This window comes from Colobus angolensis, unplaced genomic scaffold (assembly GCF_000951035.1).
Source record: "Colobus angolensis palliatus isolate OR3802 unplaced genomic scaffold, Cang.pa_1.0 Scaffold3, whole genome shotgun sequence".
NCBI lineage: Eukaryota > Metazoa > Chordata > Mammalia > Primates > Cercopithecidae > Colobus > Colobus angolensis.
Window position 1 is genome coordinate 5,085,959 of NW_012116265.1, and position 12,416 is coordinate 5,098,374.

General features: G+C 38.7%; 1 protein-coding gene across 2 annotated transcripts in view; it reads left to right on the forward strand.

The window, feature by feature from the left end:
• PTPN21 (protein tyrosine phosphatase, non-receptor type 21) overlaps positions 1 to 12,416 on the forward strand; it is a 93,579-nt gene that overhangs the window by 4,932 nt on the left and 76,231 nt on the right. The gene's annotated exons all lie outside the window — the stretch shown is intronic.

The window sequence follows — 12,416 nt, forward strand, 5'->3', positions numbered from 1 at the left end:
TGGCCAATTTTTTTGTATTTTTAGTAGAGACGGGGTTTCACTGTGTTAGCCAGGATGGTCTCGATCTCCTGACCTCGTGATCCACCCGTCTCAGCCTCCCAGAGTGCTGGGATTACAGGCATGAGCCACCGCGCCTGGCCCCAGTTTATTTTTATACCAGGTGTGGAATGTGTTCAGTAAATACAGGGAGAACTGAACCCACAGGCATTGCCTTTCTTCTGTTAATAAGTCCAGAGAAATTGCCATCCATTGTTAGAAGTTATCAGTCTCAGGGAACTAGTAACTTTATATAGCTGTGGGTGTATTTTGAGCCTGATTTTTACCAGAAGAGGAAACAGGCATGGTCCCTAGAAAATGTTTTGCCCTTGGAGAGTCTGTTGCACAATTTCCGACATTCAGTAACAGTCATGGGTAGAAAGTTTGTATGGCAAACTTTTCCTTTGAAAGCCCCAGTAGCTCGGCTCTGTAGCATATAAACAGATGGCTCAAGCGTCAGGCCTAATCTTACCAAATGACTGTTCAGAAATAATCTGAGTGGGGTCACACCTGTTTCTAGTTTGTACATATAGTCTCTGATTCATACCAAGAAATATCAGTATGTTGGTTTCTTGCACTATTCTCTCACCAAGCAAATCTGGAATTATCATATCTTATAGATTTGGGTGAAAAACTTTTTTACTATCCAAATATAAATGGAGGGAAAAGTCTTTCCTCTTGCTTAATTGAATACCATTTCACTTCTATAATGACAATTTTTTTTTTTTTGAGATGGAGTTTCACTCTTATTGCCTAGGCTAGAGTGCAATGGTGCGATCTCAGTTCACTGCAACCTCTGCCTCCCAGATCCAAGTGGTTCTCCTGCCTCAGCCTCCCTAGTAGCTGGGATTATAGGTACCTACCACCAAGACCAACTAATTTTTTTTTTTTTTTTTTTTTTGTTTGTATTTTTAGCCTTCATATTTTTACAAGTGTCTAAGATATATTAAATTAAAAGCAACATGGTTAATATACATATATCCAGTATAGTTAACTTAGGTTGCTAACTTTCTTCTCAGTTCACCATATTTGAACTACAGAAAATAACTTTTAAAAATGGGAAAATGAATTATTCCATTAGGAAAATGTTGCTGTTCATTATAGCAATAGTTTCTCAAAGCTGTTGGAATTCCCTGCCTATCATTCTTCTGAGTTTCAAAACATTTTTTCAAGAGAGGCTTTGAGTCCTTATGGAGTTTAAGGGGAGCTAGAAAATTCTCTCAAATTTTGAAAGTATATGCTGTAGAGGCTTGAAGGAGGTGGTGAGACAAGAGGGTGCCCACCTGGGCATGGCCACTGCCTGGGGCATCACCTTGATGGAATCAGCACAGTCCAGAGTGCAAGAGCCAAGCTCAAAAATCTCATGTCATGGGAAGACCTGATTTAATCTAGCTCACTGAGAGTGATGTGTAAAACCAGGACCCAAGTTTAGTAATTTATAAGCAGTAAGGAACTGCCAAGGGTCCCACGTATGTGTGCCCTCTTCCCAGGCTAAGATTTTCCTATAGTTAGGGTACATGGGAGCCAGAACAAACCAGAAGTTTCATGGTGAACATGGAATCAGAAGAGGTGTTGCCTTGAAAAAGTAGATATTTTCATAAGTAGGCCAGCCACCCAGTGGTGGCTCATGCCTTTGGGAGGCTGGGGTGGGCGGATCACCTGAGGTTAGGAGTTCAAGACCAGCCTGCCCTGGCCAACATCGTGAAACCCCATCTCTACTAAAAATACAAAAAAATTACCTGGGCGTGTTGGTATATGCCTGTAGTCCCAGCTACTTGGAAGGCTGAGACAGGAGAATCACTTGAACCCGAGAGGCAGACATTGCAACGAACTGAGATTGCGCCACTGCACTCCAGCCTCCAGCCTGCGCGACAGAGTGAGACTCTGAAAAGAAAAAGTACATATTTTTATAAGCAGAGAATTGCTACGTCTAGGACCAGACAAATTTCTTTAAGTCAGGACACCCTTTCCTCTGGGCAGTGCTTCAGTGGTGCTTTAGTCCCTGTCTGCCTCTTGAGATGGATGCTTAGCAAAGTGGTTAAGACAGTCTGCAGTAGTCAGAAACACCTAGGTTGCATCCAAGTGCTGTAATTTAAGTAATTATTAAATCACTTAATTTCCCAAGGTCATTGATTTTTCATCTGTAAGTTGGGGATAATAATAGTACCTACTTGATAGTGGCTATAAGGATTCAGTGTTAAATGTAAAACATTTAGCAAAGGACCTGGTATTTGGGAAACTCTTAATAAGTGTTCATCTTTATTCTCTTCATAGGAATTATTTTCTTTTCTTTTCTTTTTTTCTTTTATTTTTTGGTGAGATGGAGTCTTGCTCTGTTGCCCAGGCTGGAGTGCAAATGGCACGATCTCAGCTCACTGCAACTTCTGCCTCCTGGGTTCAAGCAATTCTCTCACCTCAGCCTCCCAAGTAGCTGGGATTACAGGCGCCTGCCACCACTCCTGGCTAATTTTTGTATTTTTAGTAGAGATGGGATTTTACTACGTTGGCCAAGCTGGTCTCGAACTCCTGACCTCAGGTGATCCACCCGCCTCGGCCTCCCAAAGTGCTGGGATTGCAGGCATGAGCCACCACACCCAGCCTAAAAAGGTTTGTAATCCTCAGGATATGGGGAAGTTCTGAAACCATGGAAGTCTCTTCAAGATTATTATTACTTTTTTTTGATGTTTTTGCTATGGTATATTGTGTTAGTTTTATAACTTAGAGGACAGTTTTCTTTCACCTGTTTCTGAGGGGTGTGTGTGTGTATTGGGGCCTCTTTATTGTTGTTCCCATATATGGCCTTCATACATAACTGTTGTTTTGAAGTTGAGTTAAAGACTGAGCCACTGCTAAAAATTACCTGCAAGGTATTTTGTTGAAGATGAAAGTCTAGCAAAATGTATATGGGAGCCTCTTATTTCTTAATTATAGGCTTCGGTTTATCATAGATCTTTACGAAATGTTTTTTAAATTGTGTGTTCAGTGCGTTACACACAACGTCAAGTTTTTGTTCCTTAGAATATAAGCTCCATCAAAGTAGGAATCTTGTTGACTGGAGCATTGCCAGGGTCTGGGATAGTGCCTTTCACCTTACAGTATGTTGTTGCTGAATGAATGTTTACTTAGTTTAAAAATTAAGAGTTTTGAATTTAGATTGATAAATATGGACAGCAGTACAATTAAGTCTGCCTTTATTTGCTCTGATTTTATTTCCTGGAGAGAGTTAAACATTTCCAAGGTTTTGTATTCAAATAGAAAAGCACCATTTTCTTTAGACTCTTCTTTTTTACTTTGGGGCTTCTTCTGAAACACTTAGAAAGTGATCTAGTTGTAGTGACTCTGAGGTAAGATTGCTGTGTCAAGGGGGTGTCAGCTTCCTCACTGGACTTTGAACAGATACTTCTCATAGCACCTTATGGCAGATGGGGATATTTTTTGGCTAGGGGATTTGTTAGAGAGGAATCAAGCATATAACGCAAACCATAACCCTCAAGCACAACTTTAGAAAGTGTTCTTGGCCATCAAAGTGTTTTATTTTAAATTAGTATCTTAGGTATTCCAAATATCCACTGACCTTATCTTGACTGTTATCTGAGTAGACATCAAGAATTTCATGCTTATTTCCTTATGTACTAGCTGTTTTCATTTGGACTCTAAAAATAGCTGAAATATGTGTAAAGTGAAAGTCTAGTACCCAGAAACTTTTTTACCTTTTGGGCCGAGTAGTTATTCATTTAGGTGTGTATGTTATAAAACAAGTAAGACTGAGGTAGAGACAAGAATCTGTGAATATTTTCAGTTAGAGCTATTGGACCATCTGAAGCAAATATGTTAGGTTGGCCTCTCACCTAGATAGAGAAAGCTTTCCCAAGTCTAACACCAATTACAAATGATCAGGGATTTTTCTTGATGTTTAGGTTTTCTGTTACTTTTCTTCTTTGGTCTAGGTAATTAAGAATTAGCCATATAAATAAGTATGGAAATTACACATACAAACATAGAAGATGTGCATTTTAAAGTCTATTCTATAATCACAAGTTATTGCAGAATTTGGAAACCTGTTTATTTGAAGAATGGAGTATTATTCAACCTAGGCTTAGTGCCTAATAAACTTAAAGGCTGATAGCCTAAGATGTTTTACTTCCAGTATTGGATTTTTCCCTTGAGATACCAGATGTCCTTATTTTCTTACCAACAGTCTGTCACAGTAGTATAGTCTCAGGACCATGTGGAATTAAGCATGAATTTACTCATTTGAGATTTGTAAGGTGAGTTACAAAATGGTGGACATGAAGGAACTGGTGGTGTTTTGGGGGACTCTAAGTGCTGTCACTGTCATTGGTGTATAGATTCAGATTCCATTCCTTCTAGTATCTCTAGAAGCTTTGACTTTCCCTTTGGGTAAGTGAGCATTATTGTGCTAGAAGCTTAATTTGCCTCATTTAATCTTCACAATGAGTTAGGCGTTGCATTATCTTTTCCATTTTCAAATTAGGAAACAAGTTATGAAAAGTTCGAGTGATTACATAGCTGATAAACAAAAGACCCAGGATTTGAGATTTTATGTCAGACTTGTGCACGAACTTTGACCTTTAAATTGATGGCGGTCATGGCCCCCTTCGAGATCTGATGTAAACACAGAATTTTGTATACAATTTCAGGTGGTTCATAGCCACTCACTCCCCCGAGTCCATCCGTGGGCCTAGGCTGTGGGCGTGGAGGCTTCCTGGTTAAGGCAGTCTCTCCCTTTCTCTCCCCTTATCACAGAGCAGGATCTTTCTTCCCTGGTGTTCTACTTCCCAGGGTGAAGATGCTGGAAGGATGGAATATTTGTGAACAATTCAAGACCTTCATAATTAAAAAATAATCATTTGCCTCTGAATATAGTTCCTCCCCTCGCTGACCCTTCTACTACAAATGCCCTTTTTTCTTTGGCCTTCATCTTTAGGTCTCAGGAAGGGCCATTCATTCCTCAGTGGGACAACTTACTATTAAGGAAAAAGCCCCGTTCAGGGGGACAGAGGGGAGGTCATGAGTGGGAATTCCCCCACTGTACTGCTGATGGTAGATCCATGTCTGTCTTTCCTTCTAGGCAGCAGGTATGTGACGAATCTTCAGGAATTGAATGGATGATTCATTCTTCCTTTATACATTAATCAAGTTCCCAGGCCAATTGTTGAGCCCTCTATGTCATTCTTCTTGTCAGATACACACCTTATGTGAACATGGCATTTTCTTTTCTATTAACAAGGATTCATCATTCTCTTATTTAGCAAATATTTTCCTATTCACTTCTCTGAGCAATTTGTTCGTAAACAAATGTCACTTAGATTTCCTTTATCTTTTAATGAATTGACAGAACATCCAGAGGCAATTTAAATTTTTGCCTAAGATGCTAATATTACTAGAAGAAACTATGTATGTCACAAATCCTTCATGAGAATTGGCAGCATGTAGTAGAAATAACTTCCTATCGAGGGTTTGTACCACTTTCTATAGTAGATTACCCAAATGTAATCATTAAAAGGTGTATAGTGTTGAGATTTATAAATGGGGCAGAGTAGTTGTGTTATTTTAAATAAGTTTTGACTGAGTAGGCTAACAAAATATACAGGTAATCTCATGCTGAGTGGCAAGCTCATGTGAATCTAAAAACAACTTGTTGGCTGGGTAAGGTGACTCATGCCTGTAATCACAGCACTTTGACAGGCTGAGGCAGTAAGATTGCTTGAGTCCAGGAGTTCAACACTAGCCTGGGGAACATAGTGAGACCCTATCTATACAAAGAATTAAAAAATTAGCTGGACATGGTAGCATATGCCTGTAGTTTCAGCTACTCTAGAGGCTGAGGTGGGAGGATCACTTGAGCCCAGGAAGGCAAGGCTGCGGTGAGCCATGATCATGCCACTGTACTCTAACCCGGATGGCAGAGTAAGACCCTGTCTCCAGAAAAAAATGAAAATAAAAACAACTTGTTATGTTGCAGTTACTTAAATGGCTCAGACTTCATTGACTTGTCAAATGAATCTCAATGTCAAGTGAATTTTCAGTGCGTTGAACTTTATACCGTTCAATTCAACAACAATTGACAAGGTGGATTTTGGAAGCAAAGAGGTAAAGTTTTGGTGTTCAGTGGACTTGGGTTCAAATCCCTACAGACTACCTGTGTGAAGTAAGGAAACCAACTTCCCTGGGATTTGTTTCTTTTGTGTGTGATATGGCTGCATGTAATAGTAAGAATGATAGCTATATATTGGGTACTGACCATATGCCATGCCCTGTGCTAGTTGCTTTACGTATGTTTAACCCTGTGTATAATCAACTTTGTTTCCTTCCACCATCTCATTGATGGAGTAGACCAAAGACCAATAACATCTATAGGACACTCATTACCTGGCAGCTCTTTTTTAGTATTCTTTAGCCATTTCCACTTTCTGTTTCATCATGTAAATTTGTTAGTTGGAATAATATATTGAGGGATAATAATGGGTTGGAGGAAAATCACTGGAGAGGTATTATTGTTAAGTCAGGTAACTGAGTGTAGAGCTACACTGCTGAGAATTAAGATACTCACCATAACATCCTTTCTCTTCCTGCAAGTTTGGTGTGAAATATCTAGAAAATAACCTTCTCATTCCCTTGTATTTTGCACTTACAAATAATGTGTAGACACATGCATACTTGACTCACCTGTGGTTTTATGATTGACGCTTACTTTGAAGTCAAATTTATGTTTAGTGACTTAAGGAAAGAATACTTAAACTACACAGTATGATAACAGAAAAATAAGGCATATTTAATAGTGAATATGTCTAAAATTGTATTATTATTTGTAAAATGTCTGCTACCCTTCAGTAGAATGCAGATTTCTCTGTATGATGCTATACAACTAATGCCTGGTTAGGGCAGCTAGTTGGTGACAGCCCCCTGCTAGAATTCAGGTATTCCAGCTCTTGGTTTAGCACTTTTCTCTCAATATACTACTTTTCCATGGAGCCATTGCCATTTTCCTAAAAGAAAAGCAATCCAAATGTTGGTATTGTCTATTTACTTTAAAAGGAAATAAAGGGAAAGAAGGCCAGGCGTGGTGGCTCATGCCTGTAATCCCAGCACTTTGAGAGGCCGAGGTGGGTGGATCACCTGAGGTCGGGAATTCAAGACCAGCCTAACCAACATGGAGAAACCCTGTCTCTACTAAAAATACAAAATTGCTGGGCGTGGTGGTGCATGCCTGTAATCCCAGCTACTCAGGAGGCGGAGGCAGGAGAATCGCTTGAACCTGGGAGGCAGAGGTTGCAGTGAGTCAAGATTGTGCCATTGCACTCCAGCCTGGGCAACAAGAGTGAAACTCCATCTCAAAAAAAAAAAAAAAAATACATATATATACATATGTGTATATATATATATACGTATATATATATATATATAAACCAGGCGTGGTGGCAGTTCCTTGTAATCCCAGCTAGCTACTCGGGAAGCTGAGGCAGGAGAATTGCTTGAAACCAGGAGGCGGAGGTTGCAGTGAGTTGAGATTGTGCCATTGCACTCCAGCCTGGGCAACAGAGCGAGACTGTATCTCAAGAAAAAAAAAAAAAAGAAAGAAAAAGGCAAAGAAAAGGAAAAGTTCCCAAAGACAGAATCCTATTAGTGAAGGAAGTATTTAAGTATAGGATCTCCTCTACTAAATAAATGTAATATGAAATTTGATACTGTTTAAAGGGACTAGAAAACCATGATAAGAAGATCTCATATTACTTGAGCACTTGTTTGCATGTGCTTTAAATGTTTTTGCTTATTTTGATCTTCACAAAAATCCTCTATATGAGGCACTCTTATGCCCATCTCCATTTTACTGATGGGAAAACTGAGACACAAAGGTATTAAGTAACTTGCTCATGGTTACATGGCAGAAACCACAGCTAGAGTAGTTCTGGCTCCTTGAACAGTATCTTTCTTCCTAGATTATAATCTTTGACAAGTGACAGGTGGCTTGCTCTGGAGCTCATGCCCTTAATGACAGCCTGGCACAGAGAGGCCTCCTAAATGTGACAGTAGTTGTTGTAAGTACTCTGGAGATATTTGTTATTTAATTTTTTTATTTTTACAATTATCTTGCTTAAGATAGGTTTTTGCACTCACGTCAGGCAAAGAAAGGTAAGCATGAGAAGGAACATGAGTGTCATTAGGCCAGCAAGACACTGTTGGGGAATTCCCGAGGTGTTTAGGGCAGAGCTGTTTGATGAGAAGCCTTTGGTGAGCTTATTCCCTGGCAGAGTTGGAAGTATCAGACTGATGAAATACATCCCAGGAGAGTTCTCTGCTGAGATGTTTTCCAAAGCAACATCTGCTTGTGCTGTTGGATGAATTTGGTGGGCTTCTAGATTCAGATTCTTCATCCAAGCAAGAAGGAAGGTAGAGGCAGTGAGTCCATTGAAGTGCTAACTGCCTTTCCTGATGAGCCCAGGCTGTGATTGAAGAATAAGTAGTTCTGGTTTATCTTTGGTTATGTGGGTCATAAACTAAACAACCTTTTATGTGGTAGCACATAGAGCACATTAGCTTTTGCCTGTATTGAAACTTTGTGCAGTAACATCTCAATTATCCCTGTCATTCTTGTTAGTAATATGTATATACAGTCATGTGCTGCATATGACATTTTGGTCAATGACAGACTGCTTATAAGATGGTGGTCCCATAAGATTTTAATACTGCAGTTTTACTATACCTTCCCTATGTTTACATAAGTGTACATACACAAATACCACTGTGTTTCAGTTGCCTACAATATTCACTACAATAACGTGCTATACGGGTTTGTAGCCTAGCAGCAATAGGCTATATCACATGCCCTAAATGTGTAGGAGGCTATACCATCTAGGTTTGTGTAAGTACACTCCGTGATGTTCACACAATGCAATAGCCTAATGATGTATTCCCACATCGTTAAGGGACATGTGACTGTACTAAAATTTCCCCTTTAATCCTAGTTTACTCTTTAAAAGCATGTTGATGTTGTCTTAATCTTATAATTCAAGATCTTTCTCCATAGCACTTATCAGTATCTGGCATACTATATATTTTGCTTATTTGTCTGTCTTTCCCTACTGGAATTAAGTTATGTGAGGTCAGGAATTTTGTTCTCTTGTTCAATGCTGTATTCCTAGTTCCCAAAACAGTGATTGACATGTAGTAGGTATTCAGTCAATATTCACTGAATGAATAGATCAGTCTTTCTAAACATTCTTCCAGTTAGAAATAGAGTATACTTATTTGTGTTTTGGAGGCATCATATTCATAGCATCTGATTGTCCAGGATAGTAAATAGAAAAGAGATAAGTAGTTCATCCATATAGACAGGATCTCAATTTGTGCCTCCTATGGTCTTTCAATCCCTGAAATTGGCTTATCATTTGACTCTTCCTGAAAGTTAAATGCTACAGCAACAACAAAAATCTAGCCACACAAGGAGTTCAGTTACTTGGACTTCAGTATAATTTCAGAATAATTTAGAAGGCCAAGATGTACTCTTGATTATTTTCTTGAGTCTTCATTTAGTTGTAAGAGAGTATAATGATATTACATATTACCACTTTGGCTGTGAAATATATATTATTTGATCAAGTATAGAAGAAAACTGATTAAAATTAAACAGAAAAGGAAAAAATGCTGCCTGCTTTGAGGCAACATGACCACCATTATCTGTCACAAGGAAGAAGTACGATACTTCATTATTTATGGCAGACTCTGTAAAGGTAAGCTCCAGGCTTGAATTAGGTTAATACTTGTTAACTACTGTGGTTAGATGATCTCTTCCTGGGATAGACTGTATCTAGTGCTATCTTCTCTCATCTCCTTCCTGATGAAAAGTCTTCTGACTTTTGCCTAGTCTAAGAAAGGCATCAGGATAAAATTATATTTGCAATTTTAGATGGGATTAAATTTTATCAACCCAATGCATCAGTGGCTTTAAAAACCCTTCAGCTAATTTGTGTGTCCCTCTGCTCTACTTTAAAAATAGTACAACCAAAAAGACTCTTAAAATAATTAGATGAGAAATGACTTAGGATTAGGAAAGGGTTTACATTCTGACAGGATTTGGACCTGCTTATAATAGCTAATGTCTCCTTAGAGGACTGTGATTTGGGGTGCTGCACATTTTTTTCCCCAGCTCAAATTTGTAAACTCTCCTTTGCCTTGAACAAAAAACTTGGTTATCAAATCACTTTGTTCTTAGTCAACATCAGTTCATGTAAAGTAAGTCAACCATATTGTGCTGAAAAGAAGCCAGGTTTGTTTTAACTTTTATTTTTACTATAGTTTACAAAGCAGGCACAGTTTTCTGCACAATTTTAGAGGAGTAGTTATGAAAAAAATTTAAACAACTATGAAGAAATCATTGAATAATTTTTTGAAAACTATCCTGATATATTTGTTCATAACAAAATAGGAAAGGAAGGGAGAATGTAAACACACCTGACAATGAAAGTTTCATAAAAATCTCTACAGTGACAAATGAGAATTGATCTAGGGGATGCTAGAAGATTCAGTGATTTAACAACTTCTGCTGGAATGAGTCTACAGGTCAAGTCAACTTGCTTTGACCACCAGTGAGAGTGGATGCAGCTGTGGAGAAAGAGAAGCCACGTGGAGGTAAAGTTTCTTATCAGGAAAAGCACTGGGAAGTTATATAACAAAGCATGGCAGGAGACATGAATTGAATGCCAGTAACTAAAGGCTAGTCTGCTGGAAAACTTCTGTTACAGTTAAACGAACTCCGTTAACAGTACATACATAGTCTAGAAGGTTTGGACTCAAGGAAGAGAGGATGCGTGCTTCTGGGAAGATATCCTAGACCAAGGCACTAGTTGAAATTTCAGGCACATGAGGCCTGTCTATACCAAATTTTTTGCATTTCTTTTAATAAAGGTCCTGGTATATTCAGACTTTAAAGGAAGAAATTAGTTTGACTATTATTTAAATAGTGATATTTTCAAGGAAGAAGCACGCTTGATTCAAGTTTTGTTCTATTTTCTATCATACCTGAAGAGATTCTATCTGCCAAATATATGCACCAAACAAAGATAAGAGTGCTTTTCAGCATTATCAATACAATTAGAACTTACAAAGTTCTTCACCACAATTTTGAGGAGGGGAGCGTACATGTTATTTTCCCTATTAAGAAACAGACTCAATGAGGAAGTGAGATACTCCAGAGTTGGCAAGTGGTAATGCCAGGACTCAAAGGCCAAGCCTTTTGCCTGCAAATCTAGTGCTCTTTGTACCACACCATGCTAGTGGCAGCTATTGGAATCTCAGGCATAGTCGCCCAGAGGAATTACAGCCATATGTCACTTAAGGACAGGGAAATGTTCTAAGAAATTCGTTAGGCAATTTCATCGTTGTGCGAACATCACAGGGAATACTTAAACCTATGTGGTATAGCCTGCTACACACCTGCTATATGCTGTAGTCTAGTCCTGGTAGGCCATAAACCTGTCCAACATGTTACTGTACTGAATACTGTAGGTAATTATAACAACGGTATTTGTGTACTTAAAAACATATCTAAGCATAGAAAAGGTGCAGTAAAAATGTGATGTAAAAGATTAAAAAGATACACCTGTATAGGGTACTTACCATGAATGGAGCTTACAGAACTAAAAGTTGCTCTGGGTGAGTCAGTGAGTGAATATGAAGGCCTAGGAAGTTGCACTATAGTAGTAGGACACTATTGTAGCCTCTAGAAACACTGTACAGCTAGGCTACATTAAATGTTTCACAGTTTTTTCTTTAACAATTTTTTTTTTTTAGGGCAGAGTCTCACTCTGTTGCCCACGTTGAAGTGCAGTGACACAATCATGGCTCTCTGCAGCTTCAACTTCTGGGCTCAAGCATTCTCCCAAGTAGCCTCAGCCTCCCGAGTAGCTGGAATTACAGGCTTGCACCACCACGCCTGGCTAATTTTTGTGTTTTTAGTAGAGACGGGATTTCAGCATGTTGGCCAAGCTTGTCTTGAACTCCTGACCTTAGGTGATCCTCCCACCTCAGCGTCCTAAAGTGCTGGGATTACAGGCATGAGCCACTGCACCTGGCCTTTGATAATAAATTAACCTTAGCTGACTATAATGTTTTTGCTTTACAAACTTAAAAATTTTTTAAACTTTTGACTTTTGTAATAACATAGTTTAAAACACAGAAACATTTTACAGCTATACAAAAATATTTGTATCCTTACCCTATAAACTTTTTTCTATTTTAAAGTGTTTTTTTGTTTTTTAGTTTTTAAACTTTTTTTTTCTTGAGACACAGTCTTACTTTGTTGCCCAGGCTGGGATACAGTTACGTGGTCTTGGCTTACTGCAACCTCTGCCTCTTGGGTT